Raw genomic sequence first — 21,796 nt, forward strand, 5'->3', positions numbered from 1 at the left:
CAGAGTGGCAGAGTTATATATTTTACATCTGATTCCCTAAATTAGCTAGTCCATATGCTTCCGGTCACTTATTTCTTTTTTTGAATCATTCTGCCTTCTGGTGTTTCTCTGAAAATACTTTGAAGCAGTTACTGTACTCTCTGCTGTGTTTGCTGTGTATGAACTTACTGGACTTTTATCCACTGACTCAGTAACTGAGATCATGAGGTAAACACTGTTCTCTTACTCCCTCTCCTTGAAAAACAAAACCAGTTTCCAAAGACAGTCACATTGTCTAGCCAGTTTCAGCTTCTTTTTATAAAATTCCCTAGGACTCATTGGCTTGCTTAGGAAAAACGTATTGCTTATTTCTCTGATCCTTTCCTGCAACAACTAGAATTTCATCATATAAGATAACATAATCAGAACTTGTAGGTACAAGCCTCACTTCAGCTGTTTTAGTTTTGCTCTAAGATTGTACAGAGACAAAACATCCCCACGCCTCTCCCTCTGCAGATGGCAGAATGTCATCTGTTTTTATCATTTCTATGGCTTGCAATACTCAGAGCAGTATCTTTGGTCAAGTCTGTTTTCCACAGTCTAATTGGCACTCACTGTTAAAAACAACAGGTAATAATCACGTGCCAAATTTTAACTTATTAATGAAAAAACCAATTAGAAGACAATGGGGTTGGTGGCAAAAGCATTTGAAGAACATAGTTCTGTACTATGCAAAGGGAAAAGAATCAAAAATTGCTCAGTCAGATGAAAATCTATAAATATTCTTCAAGAGAACAAGCCTATAAACTTTAGGGTTATCTTCTCCACAATGCAGCAAAATATCAAACCCTATAATTTTCAATAAACTAACCGCTAACTTTACAGAGCTGTCTGTACCCTTGCCAACTGTTAATTGTTAGTTATATTCCAGAGTCAGATGAAAGCCTAATTGATTTCTCTGATGAAGCTTTAGCATGATATGAAGGAATCAAGCAATGAGCATTTTGCCTTTTTCCAGGTTTGGAATAAATTTTTCCTCAGCATCAGCTCAGTCCTTTCAACCCTCAGAGGATACTTCCTAGTTCCTTGGTCCACTGTCTCAAATCACCTGCCTGCTACTCATCCATGGACTGAGGTCTACAGTCCAACAGCTCTTGAGTAACTGAATGAAATAATCACTCAAGTGAACTTGGGAGCAGATCCTTCCCTAATCAAATCTTCACACGAGTCCTCAGCACCTGAAACCTTGACTGAAGTCCTGTGAGAAACTGTGAGCCAGAGGACTCAGCAAAGCCATGCCCAAATTCCTGTCCCACGGAAACTGTGAGATAATAAATGTTTGTTATTTAAAGATACTAAACTTTCACCCAAGGCAATCTACAGATTCAACACAATCCCTATCAAAATACCAATGGCATTTTTCACAGAACTAGAGCAAATAATTTTAAAATTTTTATAGGAGCACAAAAGACCCTGCGTAACCAAAACAATCTTGAGAAAGAAGAATAGAGCTGGGGGAATCATACGTCCTGACTTCAGACTATACTACAAAGCTACAGTAATCAAAAGAATATGGTACTGGCACAAAAACAGACAGAAAGATCAATGAAACAGAATAGAAAGCCAGAAATAAACCCACACACTTATGGTCAATTAATCTATGACAAAGGAGGCAAGAATAGACAATGCGGGAAAAGACAGACCGTTCAATAAGTGGTGGTTGGAAAGTTGGACAGTTACATGTAAAAGAATGAAATTAGAACATTTTCTGCGACCATATACAAAAACAAACTCAAAATGGATTAAAGACCTAAATGTAAGACTGGAAACCATAAGACTCCAGGAAGAAGCATAGGCAGAACACACTTTGACATAAATTGTACCAATATTTTTAAAAATCTGTCTCCTAAGGCAAAGGAAACGAAAGCAAAAATAAACAAATGGGATTTAATTAAACTTAAGAGTTTTTGCACAGCAAAGAAAGCCATCGACAAAATGAAAAGACAACATACCAAATGGGAGAAAATATTTGCAAATCATACATCTAATAAAAGGTTAATATCCAAAATATATAGAGAACTCATACAACTCAACAACAGAGAACAAACAATCCTATTAAAAAATGGGCAGAGGAGCTGATAGACATTTTTCCAAACAAGACTTTCAGATGGCCAACAGGCATATGAAAAGATGCCCAACATCACTTATCATCAGAGAAATGCAGATCAAAACCACAAAAAAAATCGCCTCACACCTATCAGAATGGCTATTGTTAAAAAGACCACAAATAATAAATGTTGGCGACTATGTGGAGAAAAGAAAACTGTTGTGCACTGTTGGTAGGAATGTACATTGGTGCAGCCATTGTGGAAAACAGTATGAAGGTTCCTTAAAAAACTAAAAATAGAGCTACCATATGACACACCAATTCCATTCCATAGTATATATCTGAAGAAAACAACACTAATTTGAAAAGATACATGCACACCAGTGTTCATAGCAGCATTATTTACCATAGTCAACAACAGATGACCTGTCCCTCAACAGATGAATGGATAAAGATGTGGTACGTACACACACACACACACACACACACACAGTGGAATATTACTCAGTTGTAAAAAGAATGAAATTTTGCCATTTCCCACAAGATGGGCAGATCTGGTGGGTATTATGCTTAGTGAAATAAGTCAGAGAAAGACCAATACTGTATGTTACCATTTATATATGGAATCTAAAAAATACAAATGAATGAATATAACAAAACAGAAACAGACTCACAGATATAGAAAACAAAGTAATAGTTACCAATGAGGGTGGTAAGGAGGCGGCAGCATCCCGGGCGGGCGGGAGGTGCACCAGCAGCGGCAGCGCGAGGGCTGTGAGGGCTGGGCCGGCCGGCTGGCAGACTACGATGCGGAACTTCTGCGCGGCCCCCAACTGCACGCGGAAGAGCACGCAGTCGGACCTGGACTTTTTCAGGTTCCCATGGGATCCAGCCAGATGCCAGAAGTCGGTGGAGAATTGTAGGAGAGCAGACTTAGAAGATAAAACACCTGATAAACTAAATAAACATTACTGATTGTGTGCCAAACACTTTGAGACGTCTATGATCTGTAGAACTATACATTTTGCAGAGGCATCAGAAAACTAAAGAATGATTGGGTTATTGTATTTCTCAAAATTAATTGAAGCAAATACATGTGAAGTCATTGGGAGAGTCCTTATAGGACAGTTCTTCGAGATAATGCAATGCCAACAATATTTGATCTTACCAGCCATTTGAATAATCCACACAGTAGACACAGAAAACGAATAAAAGAATTGAGTGAAGATGAAATCAGGACACTGAAACAGAAAAAAATTGATGAAACTTCTGAACAGGAACCAAAACATAAGGAAATAAACAGCAACAATGCTCAGAACCCCAGTGCAGAAGAAGGGAGTGAAGAGCAGGGTGAAGACATTTTAACTTTAACCCTTGAAGAGAAGGAAAACAAAGAATACTTAAAATCTTTATTTGAAATTTTGATTCTTATGGGAAAACAGAACATACCTCTGGATGGATATGAAACTGATGAAATCCCAGAAGGTCTCTTTACTCCTGATAACTTTCAAGCACTGCTGGAGTGCCGGATCAATTCTGGTGAAGAGGTTCTGAGAAGGCGCTTTGAGACAGCAGCAGTTAACACATTGTTCTGTTTGAAAACACAGCAGAAACAGATGCTAGAGAGCTGTGAGAGCTGCATTTGGGAAGAAACCCTAAGGGAAGTGAGAGACTCACTTCTTTTCCATCGTCACTGACGATGTGGTGGACTTAGCAGGGGAAGAGCACCTGCCTGTGTTGGTGAGATTTGTTGATGAAGCTCACAACCTGAGAGAGGAATTTGTGGGCTTCCTGCCTTACGAAGCGGATGCAGAAATTTTGGCTGTGAAATTTCACACTACGATAACTGAGAAGTGGGGATTCAACATGGAGTACTGTCGTGGCCAGGCTTACATTGTGTCCAGTGGATTTTCTTCCAAAGTGAAAGTTGTTGCTTCTAGACTTTTAGAGAAATATCCCCAAGCTATCTACACACTCTGCTCTTCCTGTGCCTTAAAATATGTGGTTGGCAAAATCAGTGCCTGTTATGGGAGTATCTGTCACATTAGGAACAATTGAGGAAGCTTGTTCTTTTTCCCATCAATCACCACAACTGCTTTTAGAGCTTGACAATGTAATTTCTGTTCTATTTCAGAACAATGAAGAAAGGGGCAAAGAACTGAAGGAAATTTGCCATTCTCAGTGGACAGGCAGGCATGATGCTTTTGAAATCTTAGTGGACCTCCTACAAACACTTGTTTTATGTACAGATGGTATAAATAGTGACACAAATGTTAGATGGAATAACTGTATAGCTGGCCGAGCATTTGTACTCTGTAGTGCAGTAACAGATTTTGATTTCATCGTTACCAACATTGTTCTTAAAAATGTTCTATCTTTTACAAGAGCCTTTGGGAAAAATCTTCAGGGGTAAACTTCTGATGTCTTCTTTGCAGCCAGTAGTTTGACTGCAGTGCTGCATTCACTAAATGAAGTGATGGAAAATATCGAAGTTTATCATGAATTCTGGTTTGAGGAAGCCACAAATTTGGCAACCAAACTTGATATTCAGATGAAACTCCCAGGGAAATTTCACAGAGCTCAGCATAGTAACCTGGAATTTCAGCTAACCTCTGAGAGTTACTATAAAGAAACTCTAAATGTTCCAACAGTGGAACACATTATTCAGGAACTGAAAGATACATTCTCAAAACAACACCTCAAAGCTCTTAAATGCTTATCTCTGGTACCCTATGTCATGGGACAGCTTAAATTCAATACATCAGAGGAGCATCATGCTGACATGTACGGAAGTGATTTACCTAATCCTGACACACTCTCTGCTGAGCTGCATTGTTGGAGAATCAAGTGGAAACACAGAGGGAAAGATATAGAGCTTCCATCCACTATTTATGAAGCCCTTCATCTGCCAGACATCAAGTTTTTTCCTAATGTTTATGCATTGCTGAAGGTCCTATGTATTCTTCCTGTGATGAAGGTTGAGAATGAACGCTATGAAAATGGATGAAAGCGTCTCAAAGCATACCTGAGGAACACTTTGACAGACCAAAGGTCAAGTAACTTGGCTTTGCTTAACATAAATTTTGATATAAAATGTGATTTGGATTTAATGGTGGATACATATATCAAACTCCATACAAGTTAAGTCAGAGCTTCCTACAGATAATTCAGAAACCATTTAAAATACCTAAGAGACTTTTAAAATAGGCTTTCTCTTATATTTGATATTTGAAAAAATCTGTAAGAAATTTGAAAATACCTTTCAGAAAAGTTGTAAGGTGTACGTAGGCCACTTAATCACTGAATATCTTGACCTGTAGGCCTCGCATTGAGTACATTAGTCATTGATAATCTTCCTGTTTAAATGGCCCGTTTGAAGTCCTATGCTTTGGAGACCTAACTGTTCTTCCAGAAGATAGCATTGAAAGTACCATGTTACACTCTGTGTGATCTCTGCTAATGGCACTTTGAAATTGTATTAGTTAAGTCATTTTAGATATAACATTTGTCACTGCGGATCCAATTGTCAGGTACTGAGTTATCAGTTCTTTGAAGAAATAAATTTTGAGGAGGTATGGGAGGAAGGAATACATTTTACAAAACATTACAAGGAAGCTCATGACTGACCTTTGAATAGTAGGAGTTTTAAGTATGCTGTTAAAAATCTGTAAGGGACAGTTAAGAAAATTATCAGACCGTAAGAGAAACGTGTGAGTTTGCCAAACAAGGATTTCAGTGTAGATTTTGTCTTTATCAAATGAAGTTGAAGGAACAAGTTATAGTTAAAGTTTGAATGGAAGAGCCTTCCCTTGTTGTTCCACATCTGATTGTTGCTGTTTACATTCCTTTATTGAGCCTACATCTTCATAAGCTTTTTGACAGGTATATGTTGAACACTTCTGTTTCATGGTCAAGACAGGATCAGAGGCCATGGATACTGACAACTGATTTCTCTGTTTTCTTCTGTCTTTTTCCATGACTATATCTACTGCCTCACCTTGGTTTACAAGCAAAACCTAGAAAACCTACAAAAATAAGTGTTTTGTGGTTTATCTAGGAATAATACAGAAAATATTGCTGTTATTTTTGGTGAAGAAAATCAATTTTGTATAGTTTACTTCAACCTAAATAAAATGTGAATTTTGTTTAAAAAAATAAAAGTTACCAATGTGGGGAGGTAGGAGATTAAGAGGTACAAACTGTGTACAAAATAAATAAGCTACAAGGATATATTGTACAGCACAGGGAATACATCCAATATTTTATAATAACTTTAAATGAAATATAATCTATAAAAACTTTGAATCACTATGTTGTACACCTGAAACTAATATAATACTGTAAATCAACTATACCTCAGTTTAAAAAAAAGGAAAAAAAGATACAGATTAAAATTAGCCAGGAAAAAGATACACAGGGAAGAGTCTAGAAGAGCCATCAGATGCGAGCTTCCATCTGTCCTCTCCCAGTGGATTGATACAGACAACATTTAAGTCTTCTATCAACAATGAGAGACAACATGCACAAAGTACTGCCAACCCATGAAGTTCACTTGAGCCTTGGTGTCCAGAGTTTTTATTCAGGGTCAGTCACGTAGACAAGGTGTGCATACATGGCTGACCTTCGTTACTTAGTCTCTAGCCTCTCAGAGGCCAAACTGATACTAAGTGTCCCAAAGCCCCATGTAAAAAAGATGCTTTTGTCAGGCAGGATATTCCAAAAACTTAGAGGTTACCTCCTGGGAGCCTGGCAAGTGGTCAAACCTTTCTTTGAAATGTGCAGGTTTTAGGCAACCCAGGCCTACTGAGTTTATCTTTTACTGCAGAGAAGCACACTCTTTCTTGAAATCCAGAGACTTTTGGTGCCTGACAACAACAGGAGTGGCAGTAGCAATGACAACAGGCACCATGCACCACTACAGGTGCTAGAGACATGAGAGCAACTGAGTCTGCAGACTCAGGACAGTTAATCTCAGCCCTGGCCAGAGCAGCCTTCATAGACCCAGGAGGAAGTGGAGCCAGCATGTCCACGGCAGGCACTGTGAAATATACTCAAGAATGTTTAAAATGGCTGCAGCAAGGGCCACAAGCCTGGCCTTCTAGTATGTCAGCAGGAACTGCTGATCTCTCCCCAGAGGGCAGCATGAGTGTGGTGATTACAGAAGCCTGTTGCAGAAACAGCTTAAGATTCAGTAGTGGGACACCTCATCCCAAACTTGCAGGGTTAAGGCAACACAAGTGAATGGAACAGAAGCCAGAGAGTTTCCCAACCCAAGAATGAAACCCAAATGGAAAGAAAGGGAAAGGATAAGTTCCAATTAAAGCCATTCCAACACCATAAGGTGGGGCAGTACAGAAAAACCCTCATATTATCCATATGCTGGTTAGCCTACCAGGGAACCACTAAGAGTTAAAAAGAAAAAAGGAGGGAAAGGCCAGGGCATCCCAGGGAAGAGAGGATGCAGCTTCTCCCCCATCATAAATACTGGACTCAACCTACCACATAGGAGTCTAAGTGGGTGGCCAGAAAGCCCTTCCTTCTGTGAAAGGGCCTATACTAAGGCCTCTGTGAAGAATAAGTGAAACAGTAACCCTCTTCTCAAGGAGCTTGCAGTGTAGTAGAGTGGATTGCAAACTTTCTTTTATTTTTTTTTCTTCAGCTGCTCATGAGGATCACAAATACCAAATCATGGGTCATGCAGGGTATATATTGATAAGCACAAGAAAGAAATTGAGTGAAATTGAAGTGATCTGACTGCATCCCTCTCTGGACTATGATCTCCATAGCACATGATCTCTGGACCATGATCTCCTATAGGGCACTGGGTCAATTCAATTGTGTAGTGAATTGACTGTCTCTTATGGGAAGAAAAACTTAGACTTGCTGCTACCTGTTCTGTGCCAGGTGCTACACCTGGTGCTTTACAAGCATAACTCATGCTTGTAACAATTTTATGCTTAAGGCATTGTCATCTCAGTTTGAAGAAAGTCATATGAAGAAAATGGAGGCTCAGAGGACTGAAGTGACCTGCATAAGTCACACAAGCTAATATGTAGTAGAGCTAGATATCAAGCTGTGTCTTTCTGACTATATAACCTGTGCTCTTTGCCATATACTGGGAATTATTTCTTTTAATTACTAATGTAATAAGTGAAAATGGGTATTCTTTTTAAAGAACAAGCATATAAAAGTTATGTAAAAGTTGCAGGACTTCCCTGGTGGTCCAGTGGTTAAAAATCCATCTTGCAACGCAGGGGGATGCCAGTTCGATCCTCAGTCAGGGAACTAAGATCCCACATGCCTTGTGGCAACTAAGCCCGCACACTGCAACTACTGAGCCCACGCACCACAACTAGAGAGCTTGCATGCCACAACTACAGAGCCCTGGTGCTCTGGAGCCCGTGCACCACAACTAGAGAGAAGCCCGCACGCCACAACTAGGGAGAAGCCCATGCACCACAATGAAGCACCTGTGCGCCACAATGAAAGATCCAGTGTGCCACAACTAAGACCCGACGCAGCCAAAAAAATAATAAATAAATACATAAATATTAAAAAATTAAAGTTGCAAATATAACAGTGTCCTGATATCTTTCAACCAGCTTCCCCTCATGTTAACATCTTACATAACCACAGTACAAGCATGAGAATCAGGAAATTAACATTAGTACAATGTTATTGACTACTGTAAAAACTGTATTTGAATTTCATAAGTTTTTCCACTGAAACTATTTTTGAAAAGGTCCAGTCCAGGATCTCACACTGCACTAGTTATTTCTCCTTAGTCTCCTCTAATCTGCAGCAGTTCCTCTGTCTTTCCTTGTCTTTCATGACCTTGACACGTTCTAAGGGTATTGATCTCCTATTTTAATGTTCCTCAATTTGGGTTTGTCTGATATTTCTTCATGATTAGTCTGAGGTTATGCATTTTAGACAAGAACACTGCAGAAGTGATTTTGTGTCCTCCTGAGGGCATCCCATCACAGGATTTAGGTTGTTGATATGTCTTATTACTGGTGACTTTGACTTTGATCACTTGGTTAAGAGGGTTTCCATCAGGTCTCTCCACTCTCAAGGTAATATATTTTCCTTTGCAGTTAATAAATATTTTGGAAGCGATGGTATGAAGCTCTACAAGTATATTTCTTCCCAAATTTTCACCTCCTAATTTTAGCATCCATCAGTGGATTTTATCTGCAGTTATTCCTGTGGTACTGACCTAATGGTGATTTTCTGTTTTCCTCATTCCTTTCACACTCATTAGTTGGAATTCTACAGCAAGGAAGAGCTATCTCTTCTCCCTCATTTATTTATTCAATTATTTATATCAGTATGGACTCATGTATAAGACTCTGGAATTTGGTTGTATCCAGATTGCCAAAGATCTCAAATACTATGTTAAGAGTTTGCACTTGATTCATTGGGCAATGGAGAGCCACTGTGGCTTTTTTTTTTTAAGCAGATAATTAATATAGACAATATTAATGGCTTTTGAATCAGAATCCATCAGTGAATTAGTTGAGGATCAAAGTAAGAATCCCTTCCTTCCCTCGTTGTCCCTGTAGGTCCTTTGTTGCTTATAGCTCTGGCTCTTCTATCTAGGGCTTCAAGTAAGAGCCCCAGTACAATTGGCTTTTTAAAAAAATAAATTTCAAAGCCTACCCTATTACACAAACAGTAGTCCCATGTTCTGAGTAAGAAGATACAGCAGTTTTGGCTCATTGTTAAAGAACCTCAAATCCCACACTACTCCATAGTGGCCCCAGGTTCTGAAAATAAGAGACCCAGAAGGACTGGCTCATTGCTGACAAAGCTCAAAGTCTACCTTATTGCACAGACAGTGGTCTGGGGTTCTGCAAGAACCTCAATGCCTACTGTACTGTGCATAATACAGAGGTGGACATCATCGGGTTGCAAGCTGTGGAGGAGAGCAGCACGTAATCCATCACACAGACAGAAGAGCATGGGGAAGGGCTGGAGGTCACTGGTGCCATCATATCTAAGACAAGGAGACAGTAACCTGTTAAGCCCATCAGAAGAAGAGCCAGAACATGAAACCAAGCTGTTTTCAGTTTAGCGTCCCTTAGTTTTAAATTCATTTTTAGAATGAATTACTACCTTCTTTTTGAACTTATGTATTCCACAGCATAGAAGTGACCTCACAGTGGATTCTGTGACATCAACCAAGCTTCAGCCTGAGACGACCCTAGTCTCCAGTCAAATGGAGCCTCACCTCATACCCATGCTCCATGGAGCTGATAGAAACACTCTACCTCATATTAACCCCTGTCTATCTTTGGTTCCTCAAGGTTATGGTTGAAAGTCACCTTCTGTGGGCTGGAAAGCACCACCACCTCCTTCTCTTGCTTGTCTTCCCTTTGAAGGTCCCTGAACATAGATACTATGTCTGGCCTGTAGATCAAGCAAGAACAAGACTCATGTTTCCTCAGTATACTCATGGGAGGGAGGAGGGGAACAGCAGTATTTGTCAGGCTACCATCTTGACTTGACTTCGCAATTCCACTTCTGGGTATATGAGAAACTCTAACACATGTGTACCAGGAGACAACTGTAAAATGCAACAAAATATAAGGGCAAAACATTGGAAATAGCCCCAAATGTCCATCAACTGGGGAACTGATAAATTATGGACTACATATACTGTTGGATACTATACAACAGTGGCAGACACACAGGCATGAATGAATCTCACCTATGGTAGGGTAAAAACAGTAAGTCACAGAACACATGTGCTTTAGTTCAATGTATAAAACAGTTAATAATAATACCTAGCAATAAATTATTTAGAGTATATATTTGGCAAAATTAGAAAAAAGGAAGTATCTATAGGGTATAAAGGAGGGAGATGTTATTAGGGAAGTATACACAACAGCTTCAATAGTGTTGGCGACTGTTCTATTTCATAAACAAGGTGGTGGGTACACAGGTATTTATTTTCTAATATTTTCACATTTCTGAAATCTGGATGGTCTTAAGATATAGCTGTCATTATCATGAATACACCTTAGTCAGTTTTTTAATACATTTTACTTTGTATGTATTCACAAGGGTGATAAATGTTAAAACCAAAGTCTGAAAAAAAATTTAATACGTATAAAAAATTCAAAATGACAAAAAAATCATTGTGTCAGTTTAATTGGTATAATTTTTTCTTTTTTAGTGGTACATAAAATACAATATGTATTATACTTGATGACATCTTATATTCAGAGGGATACTAAATTTTTAACCATATTAACTGTATATTGTATATACAGTTTTGCAAGTATGGTATATTTTATCATAAAAATCTATTGTCTGTTATCATTTTTCCATTTTTCACAGGGGTAAGAAAAAACACAAATACCTATGGGAAAAGGTATTTCATGTAAACAGTAACTAAAGGAGAGTAGGGTTGGCTATACTACTATTAGACAAAATAGACTTTTAAGTCAAAAACTGTTACATGAGGGAATTCCCTGGCAGTCCAGTGGTTAGGACTTCGTGCTTCCTGCTGAGGCCACGGGTTCAATCCTTGGTTGGGGAACTAAGATCCTGTGAGCTGTGTGGCGCAGCCAAAAAAAACTGTTACAAGAGACAAAAAAGGACACTACATATTGATAAAAGGATCAATTCACCAAGAAGATATAATAACTATAAACATATATGCACCAAATCACATACCTCCAAACTGTATGTAGCAAATATTATTAGAATTAGAGAGAGAAGTAGCCCGATCTACAATAATAGTAGACTTCAATAATCCACTTTCAATAATGTATAAGACAACCAGACAGAACATCAGTATGGAAGCAGAATACTTGAACAATACTATAGACAAATGGACACAACAGACACCTATACTCCTCTCAGCAACAGAATGTACATTTTTTTTCAAGTGCACATGGAACATTCTTCAGGATAGACCCCATATGTTAGACTACAAAGCAATTGTTAATAAGTTTTAAAAGATTGGAATTATGCAATGTATCCTTCAAATCACAATGGAATGAAACTAAACATTAATATCAGAAGAAAAACTGAAAAATTCACAAATATGTAGAAACTAAACAACATACTTTTAAACAACCAATGGGTCAAAGAAGAAATTGCAAGGGAAATTAGGAAATATATTGAGACAGATGAAAACAAAACACAATGCGCTGAAACTTATGAGAAACAGTAAAAGCATTGCTAAAAGGACAATTTATAACTGTAAATACTTACATTTAACAAGAAGAAAGATTTTAATTCAACAACCTAACTTTTCCTCTTAAAGAACTAGAAAAAGAAGAACAACCTAAACCCAAAGCTAGCAGAAAGAAGGAAGTAATATAGATTGGGTAAAGCTGCCTAAAAAGTACAGTACAGGGACTCAGTATCATTTCCCTTTCAATTAGGAACTCAACAGTATGCACTCAGTCTTAAAACACTTCTCCAGGCAATGAGATATAATTATAGACAAACTAACCTGAATCAGAAATATTTGTTTCCTTTTTCTGGTTGAGCCTGGAGTTGAGGTTGGAACAGGGCACAATCTTTTTGAGTTCAGTTACCAGAACTGATGACTCAATGGAGAGCAGGTCTTTTCCATTTGCTCTGTTATTTTCAGAGTGTGGTTTTAAACTATGTCTCTGGAGATCTATCCAGCTTGCTTCAGGGTACCATCCTGCATCTTTACATACCATACGGACCACTCTAGCATCACTGTTCTTGATGAGAACATGTGAGGAACTTCCTATTCTTGTGATATGAGAAGGGAACAAGCAGCTCAATTAAGAAATCAAAAAGTGGTTTGATTCTAGTTTCAGTATTTTGAATATGATGGACCAAATCAAAGGATGGTCCATCTCCTGTATAACTTAGGTAAAAACAATGAAAAATTTCCATCAAAATACATAATTATCCTAAGGAATCATATATAGCAGAAAAAGGCAAGAACAAGTAATTTTTAAGAACTGAGATAATTGAAAATATGGAAGAAAAGAAGATAATAATGAGAAGCTGAGTCTAACAATTTATAGTAATTTCAGAAGCACCCTAAAAGCTGGTTGAATGGCACAGTTCTAATCAAAAGTTATTATACCACAACAGAAGTCAAATTGTCAAAGCAGATTCAGAGAAATTAGGCACCTTACTTAACAGCAAATTTTACTAATGATGAATTAAGGATACAAGCAAAAAAGCAAGCATAACATCTATCTCTGGAAGGGTCCAAACTATCATATGCACCTCCAAAAAATAGATTTTTGTACTGGGATGTATTCTGGCTTCAGAGCTAGAGATGAGTGTTCACTGTGTGTGCTGGACATGTGCTGTAAAAGTCAGCTCTAGGGAGCTATTTAAGTTTAGAGCTTCTTAGTTTTTATATTCCACCAGTCATGCAGAGAGGGGATCTACAAGACTAATTTCTGTTCTCTAAGAGGTGCTCCATAATCAATAAATTCCAGATTTGTTTACAATAAGCAATGTAAAAATTCTGGTAAAAATATTCTCACATGAGACCTCCTTTGGCTATCCTCCTACTTGTAAGTTTACATGGAGGAGAGAGTTACAGAGCTGTTGAAGGATTCAACACAATTCAGCCCATATCACAGGAGCAAACCAACTGGGCCTTCAAGAGACATGCAGTAAGGCACCAAGGGGAGGTAAAAAGAGTGTGTGAAAAGGTATGTTTTTAGAAGTATCATCTCATTGTACCTTCTCAGAGGTAAGGTAAGGTTTGGGCAAAAGTATTTGTAGGAGAAGAACATTACCTTGTCAGAAAACCTCAATTGCTTGTCCTAGTCCAAAAAATATTTGAATAACAGGATCTTCTGTAAAAAGAGTGGATATTAGGTTGAGAAAGGGAAACCAGAATAATCCAGAATAAAGAGAAGGCTGAAGGCTCTTCAGCAATGCCTTTCTAGAAGTTCCAACGTTGGGCCTAAGAGTTAGTTAGTGAAAGAGGACAAACAAGAATATTTCTCATTCAAGGGATAGTATATCCCAATTCTGAGGCTCCTGAGAGGTTGAATATACAAGGTTATAAATTTTTAAAAATCTGTATTATCCAGAATTTTAAATGAACAATTATAACTGCTCATAGTATATAAATGTGCCACTTTGGACATTTATATTCATTTTCTTATTTGATATTTACAACAGGGTATGGAGTTGGCATTATGGTCCCCATTGTATAGTGCAAGAAATAAGATCCAGAAGGCTCATAACTGCAGAGGCTACCATGAACCCATGTTTTCTGTTCCCAAGTGCAAATGCTATTCCCTCTTAGTCTAATCGTCTAACATTTTCTAAACATTCTTGACAAGGAAAGGATAACGAAGCACTGCTTTGAGAAGGCTAGTTTTGAAAGTTTCTTCATTTTTGGAGAAATATGATTTAAGGGACAGATTTGGAGGTGTTAGTACCAAGCAGCCTATGACAGGCCTTGTGGTGCTCAGGTTGCACAACTCACTCTGGCTGCCTCTTCACCTTCATCTTGAGCCCACATGTAACAGCCAGGACCTAGTTTTTCTTAGCCTTTGGATCCACCTCCTACATAAATGCTACTGTACATTTCTCTTCCAGCCGTAGATCTTGGGCACAGGGTTGGGAATCTGTCTGGGGTCCTAAGGAAACACACAGGGCTACAGTACAAATTCTTTCACTGGGGGATTTAGACTTAGATCATTCTAGCCCTGCCAACCATCCATCTTCTGCTCTGGCCAGCCAGATACTTCACCTTCCTCCAAAACCTTATCTTGCCATTTTTTACTTTTGTTGATATATCTTTCATTATTCACTTAGTTATTGTATTTCCCTCTATTCACCTGCCCCATTAATGTTAATTTCTCCTGTTGTAAAAAAGAGAACCATTTGCTTCCCAAGATTCCCTTTCATGTGGATTTCCTTCTCTGCAGCTCTTGTACCACTTCTTTCCGAAGTGCTGTATTTCTTATTTCTCGTCTCTTTCACAAATACAGACTCATCCTAACTTCTGTATCTCTTCCCCATTGCTAGCCAACACTTTCAAATCTTTTCCCACTTTAGTCTCCTCACCTGAAGTTCCTCTCTTCCTTCAACAGGGCACACCCTGAGGGGCTAAGTTAAGGGGTCTGCTTCAAAGATATACATTTTAAATAGAAGATACAGAAATACTGAAAGTAATGGAAAGAAAAAATATATATCATTCATATACTAATCAAAAGAAAGCTGTTATATAGCTCTTCTTACACTGGACAAAATAGAGTTCATTAAAAGGGAGAGAGATCACCAGGCAATAAAAAGGGAAAACTCACTACAATATAACATTCAGTAAATATAAGCAATGAAGAAATATAGGCATGTTTATTGTTATGTGAAATGTACACATTTCTAAAATAAGGGTATATATAAGGTAAAATATTCTCTATCATCAGACAAAAAAAAAAGTCCTTTTAACTTCAAGATAAGAAATTATACTGTCTTGAGCTCCCTTGTGCCTTCAGTTCCAAAATTCCATGGTTCTGTAATTCTGAGTTTCCATGGTTTTGTGAACCTCTGATTCCAATCCAAAGCAGTTCATTTGGAGAAAATAGGGCTATTTTCACTATTCTTACTGAGAATTCCTGAGGCAGGTATCTTGGTTACACTGGTGTGGGACATGGGAAAGCAAAGAAGGTGACTTAAAAGTAGCAAAAAGTACACCTAAAAGGTGTGGAAGTAACCAAATTTAGGAATAACAGAAAGAAGAACCAACACATTAAACCACCAGATTGATTAATGTGGACACTGCCATACTCTAATTTAAAACTGAATGAAAACAGCCCTTGGGAAGTTTTTGGAGAAGATTCGGAGGTTCACTTCCTGCTTGACTTCTGTACCACCACTGCAGTGACTTTATCTTGAATGAGGATGTCATTAATGAAGAATATCATTACATATGGATGAGATGATCTGAATTATTTTGTATGTTAACCCCTTACCAGACATATCATTTGCAGATATCTTCTCCCATTCAGTAGGTTGTATTTTTGCTATGTTGATGGTTTCCTTATCTCTGCAAAGGCGTTTAAGTTTAATTAGGTCCCATTTGTTTATTTTTACTTTTGTTTTCCTTGCCTGAGGAGATAAATCCAAAAAAAATATTGCTAAGACTTATGTCAAAGAGTGTACTGCAGTCCAATGTTCCTAGTATCATTATTTACAGTAGCCAAGATATGGAAGCAACCTAGCTGTCCATCAAAAGATGAATGGTTAAAGAAGATGTGGTATATATAATACAATGGAATATTACTTAGCCATAAAAAAGAATGAAATTATGCCATTTCCAACAACATGGATGGATGTGGAGGGTATTATGCTTAGTAAAATAAGTCAGAGAAAGACAAATATTGTATGTTTTCACATATATGTGGAATCTAAAAATTAAAACAAAGGAATGATAGGGCCTTTGAGACAATATGGTATAGTACAATGGTCCTTAACACTGGCCTCACTTAATAATCACCTTTTAAAAATAAAATTACCAGTGCCACATTCCAAAGGAATTCTCAAAATTTTGTAGAAAATTTATATTTAAAATATAATATTATGTGGCAATTCTGGAAATCAGATTCCACCCTCTCCCCAGGGTTTGTTGTTGTTGCTGCTGCCATTGTTGTTGTTGTTGTTAGTATACTGACTTAAAAAATTGAAGTATACTTGATTTACAATATTATATTATTTTTGAGTGTACAGCATAGTGATTCATTATTTTCACAGATTGTACTCCATCATAAGTTATTACAAAATAATGGCTGTAACTCCCTTTGCTATGGAATATATCCTTGTTGCTTATCTATTTTACACATAGTAGTTTGTATCTATTAATCCCAAACCCCTAATTTGTCCTTCCCCTATTCCCTCTCCCCTTTTGTAACTACAAGTTTGTTTCCCTTATCTGCAAGTCTATTTCTGTTTGCATATACATTCATTTGTATAATTTTTAGATTCCACATAATAAGTGAACAATAAGTCTTTCTCTGACTTATTTCACTAAGCACAATATTCTCTAGGTCCATCCACATTGCTGCAAATGGCATAATTTTGTTCCTTTTACGGGTGAATAATATTCCATTGTGTGTGTGTGTGTGTGTGTGTGTCTTTGTGTGTGTGTGTGCACATTTGCACACGTGCACCACATCTTATTTATCCATTCATCTGTTGATGAATACTTAGGTTGCTTCCATGTCTTGGCTGTTGTAAATAGTGCTGCTATGAACACTGAGGGTGCAGTACACGTGTTGACATAAGTCTTAGCAATATTCGTTTGGATTTATCTCCTCAGGCAAGGAAAACAAAAGTAAAAATAAACAAATGGGACCTAATTAAACTTAAAAGCCTTTGCACAGCGAAGGGAAACTATCAACAAAATGAAAAGACAATACTGGAGTGCATGCATCTTCAAATTAGTATTTTGTTTTTTCCAGATATATGCCCAGGAATAGAACTGCTGGATCATTTGGTAGTTCTAATTTTAGTTTTTTGAGGAATCTCCATTCTGTTTTCCATAGTGGCTGCACCAGTTTACATTCCCACCAACAGTGTACAAGGGCTCCCTTTTCTCTACATCCTCTCCAACATTAGTTATTTGTAGACTTTTTCATTACAGCCATTCTGACAGGTATGAGGTGATATCTCATTGTGGTTTTGATTTGCATTTCCCTCGTGATTAGTGATGTTGACTTTCTGAACAAATTTTAGACGAATGAAATCAAAAACACAATACACCAAAACTTGAGTTCAGGTAAAGCAGTACTTAGATGGAAATTTATAGCTATAAAAACCTACATAAAGACAAAGATAGGCTAATGACCCAAGCAAGATGTCTGCCTCCAACAAGAGTTCAAGTAGATGAACACTCTCTGATATTTCTGCCACCAGCTTTTAGGACCCCAGAGAGAGCAACAGCCATCCTCTGCCTCTGCAGGACACACCCCAAGACCAGCAGTGGACAAATCTGGAAGACACCATCTTAACCAAGTGATTAAAAGTTTACGTCAACAATAATGGGACAAATCAACATCACGTGCCTCCTGGTATGAGAAGAACAAAGCACCACTTCTCAGAAGGCAGAAAGCAGAAGCAAGAAGAACTACAATCCTGCAGCCTGTGGAACAAAAACCACATTCACAGAAAGACAGACAAGAAGAAAAGGCAGAGGGCTATGTATCAGATGAACGAACAAGATAAAACCCCAGAAAAACAACTAAATGAAGTGGTGATAGGCAACCTTCCAGAAAAAGAATTCAGAATAATGACAGTGAAGATGATCCAGGACCTTGGAAACAGAATGGAGGCAAAGATCGAGAAGATGCAAGAAAAGTTTAACAAAGACCGAGAAGAATTAAAGAACAAACAAACAGAGATGAACAATACAATAATTGAAATGAACACTGCACTAGAAGGAATCAATAGCAGAATAACTGAGGCAGAACACATAAGTGACCAGGAAGACAGAAGGGTGGAATTCACTGCTGTGGAACAGAATAAAGAAAAAAGAATGAAAACAAATGAAGACAGCCTAAGAGACCTCTGGGACAACATTAAATGCAACAACATTCGCATTACAGGGGTCCCAGAAGGAGAAGAGAGAGAGAAAGGACCTGAGAAAATATTTGAAGAGATTATAGTCAAAAACTTCCTTAACATGGGAAATGAAATAGCCACCCAAGTCCACGAAGTGCAGAGAGTCCCATACAGGATAAACCCAAGGAGAAACACGCCGAGACACATAATAAGAACATTGGCAAAAATTAAAGACAAAGAAAAATTATTGAAAGCAGCAAGGGAAAAACGACAAATAACATACAAGGGAACTCCCATAAGGTTAACAGCTGATTTCTCAGCAGAAACTGTACAAGCCAGAAGGGAGTGGCATGATATACTTAAAGTGATGACAGGGAAGAACCTACAACCAAGATTACTCTACCCAGCAAGGATCTCATTCAGATTCGATGGAGAAATCAAAAGCTTTACAGACAAGCAAAAGCTAAGATAATTCAGCACTACCAAACCAGCTCTACAACAAAGGCTAAAGGAACTTCTCTAAGTGGGAAACACAAGAGAAGAAAAGGACCTACAAAAACAAACCCAAAACAATTAGAAAATGGTCATAGGAACATACATAACGATAATTACCTTAAACATGAATGGATTAAATGCTCCAACCAAAAGATGCAGGCTTGCTGAATGGATACAAAAATAAGACCCATATATATGTCATCTACAAGAGACCCACTTCAGACCTAGGGACACATACAGACTGAAAGTGAAGGGATGGAAAAAGATATTCCATGCAAATGGAAAACAAAAGGAAGCTGGAGTAGCAATACTCATATCAGATAAAATAGACTTTAAAATAAAGAATGCTACAAGAGACAAGGAAGGACACTACATAATGATCAAGGGATCAATCCAAGAAGAAGATATAACAATTATAAATATATATGCACCCAACGTAAGAGCACCACAATACATAAGGCAACTGCTAACAACTATAAAAGAGGAAATCGACAGTAACACAATAATAGTGGGGGACTTTAACACCTCACTTACACCAACAGACAGATCATCCAAAATGAAAATAAATAAGGAAACAGAAGCTTTAAATGACACATAGACCAGATAGATTTAATTGATATTTATACGACATTCCATTCAAAACCAGCAGATTACACTTTCTTCTCAAGTGTGCATGGAACATTCTCCAGGACAGATCACATCTTGGGTCACAAATCAAGTCTCAGTAAATTTAAGAAAATTGAAATCATATCAAGCATCTCTTCTGACCACAACACTATGAGATTAGAAATGAATTACAGGGGAAAAAACATAAAAAACACAAATACATGGAGGCTAAACAATATGTTACTAAATAACCAAGAGATCACGGAAATAATCAAAGAGGAAATCAAAAAATCCTAGAGACAAATGACAATGAACACACGAGATCCAAAATCTATGGGATGCAGTAAAAGCAGTTCTAAGAGGAAAGTTTATAGCTATATAAGCCTACCTCAAGAAACAAGAAAAATCTCAACCTTACACCTAAATGAACTAGAGAAAGAAGAACAAACAAAACCCAAAGTTAGCAGAAGGAACGATATCAGAAAGACCAGAGCAGAAATAATGAAATAGAACCAAAGAAAACAATAGCAAAGGTCAATAAAACTAAAAGCTGGTTCTTTGAGAAGATAAACAAAATTGATAAACCCTTAGCCAGACTCATCAAGAAAAAGAGGGAGAGGACTCAAATCAATAAAATTTGAAATGAAAAAGGAGAAGTTACAACAGACACCACAGAAATACAAAGTATCCTAAGAAACTACTACAAGCAACTCTATGCCAATAAAATGGACAACCTGGAAGAAATGGACAAATTGATAGAAATGCACAACGTGCCAAGACTGAACCAGGAAGAAATAGAGAATATGAACAGACCAATCACAAGCACTGAAATTGAAACTGTGATTAAATATCTTCCAACAAACAAAAGCCCAGAACCACATGGCTTCACAGGTGAATTCTATCAAAGATTTAGAGAAGAGCTAACATCTAACCTTCTCAAACTCTTCCAAAATATAGCAGAGGGAGGAACACGCCCAAACTCATTCTACGAGGCCACCATCACCCTGATACCAAAACCAGACAAAGATGTCACAAAGAAAGAAAACTAGAGGCCAATATCACTGATGAACATAGATGCAAAAATCCTCAACAAAATACTAGCAAACAGAATCCAACAGCATATTAAAAGGATCATACACCATGATCAAGTGAGGTTTATCCCAGGAATCCAAGGATTCTTCATATATGCAAGTCAATCAATGTGATACACCATATTAACAAACTGAAGGAGAAAAACCATATGATCATCTCAATCGATGCAGAGAGAGCTTTTGACAAAATTCAACACCCATATATGATAAAAACCCTGCAGAAAGTAGGCAAAGAGGGAACTTTCCTCAACATAATAAAGGCCATATATGACAAACCCACAGCCAACATCATCCTCAATGGTGAAAAACTGAAACCATTTCCACTAAGATCAGGAACAAGACAAGGTTGCCCACTCTCACCACTATTATTCAACATAGTTTTGGAAGTTTTAGCCACATCAATCAGAGAAGAAAAAGAAATAAAAGGAATCCAAATTGGAAAAGAAGAAGTAAAGCTGTCACTGTTTGCAGATGACATGATACTATACATAGAGAATCCTAAAGATGCTACCAGAAAACTACTAGAGCTAATCAATGAATTTGGTAAAGTAGCAGGATACAAAATTAATGCACAGAAATCTCTGGCATTCCTATACACTAATGATGAAAAATCAGAAAGTGAAGTTAAGAAAACAATCCCATTTACCATTGCAACAAAGAGAATAAAATATCTAGGAATAAATCTACCTAAGGTGACAAAAGACCTGTATGCAGAAAATTATAAGACACTGATGAAAGAAATTAAAGATGACACAAATAGATGGAGAGACATACCACGTTCTTGGATTGGAAGAATCAACATTGTGAAAATGACTCTACTACCCAAAGCAATCTACAGATTTAATGCAATCCCTATCAAACTATCACTGGCATTTTTCACAGAACTAGAACAAAAAATTTCACAATTTGTATGGAAACACAAAAGACCCCGAATAGCCAAAGCAATCTTGAGAATGGAAAACGGAGCTGGAGGAATCAGGCTTCCTGA

General features: G+C 37.6%; 1 protein-coding gene and 1 pseudogene across 1 annotated transcript in view; one reads left to right on the top strand and one right to left on the bottom strand.

Annotated features, from left to right (window-relative positions):
- Nucleotides 1-21,796, bottom strand: part of LOC115840774 (zinc finger protein 300) — a 105,625-nt gene that overhangs the window by 52,874 nt on the left and 30,955 nt on the right. The window contains 3 exon segments of the mRNA XM_060296456.2: nucleotides 2,788-3,677; nucleotides 13,843-13,902; nucleotides 16,033-16,168. The gene's annotated coding sequence lies outside the window, so the exon portion shown is untranslated.
- LOC115840742 (52 kDa repressor of the inhibitor of the protein kinase pseudogene) lies at nucleotides 3,004-5,277 on the top strand (annotated as a pseudogene).

This window comes from Globicephala melas, chromosome 3 (assembly GCF_963455315.2).
Source record: "Globicephala melas chromosome 3, mGloMel1.2, whole genome shotgun sequence".
Taxonomy (NCBI): Eukaryota; Metazoa; Chordata; class Mammalia; order Artiodactyla; family Delphinidae; genus Globicephala; species Globicephala melas.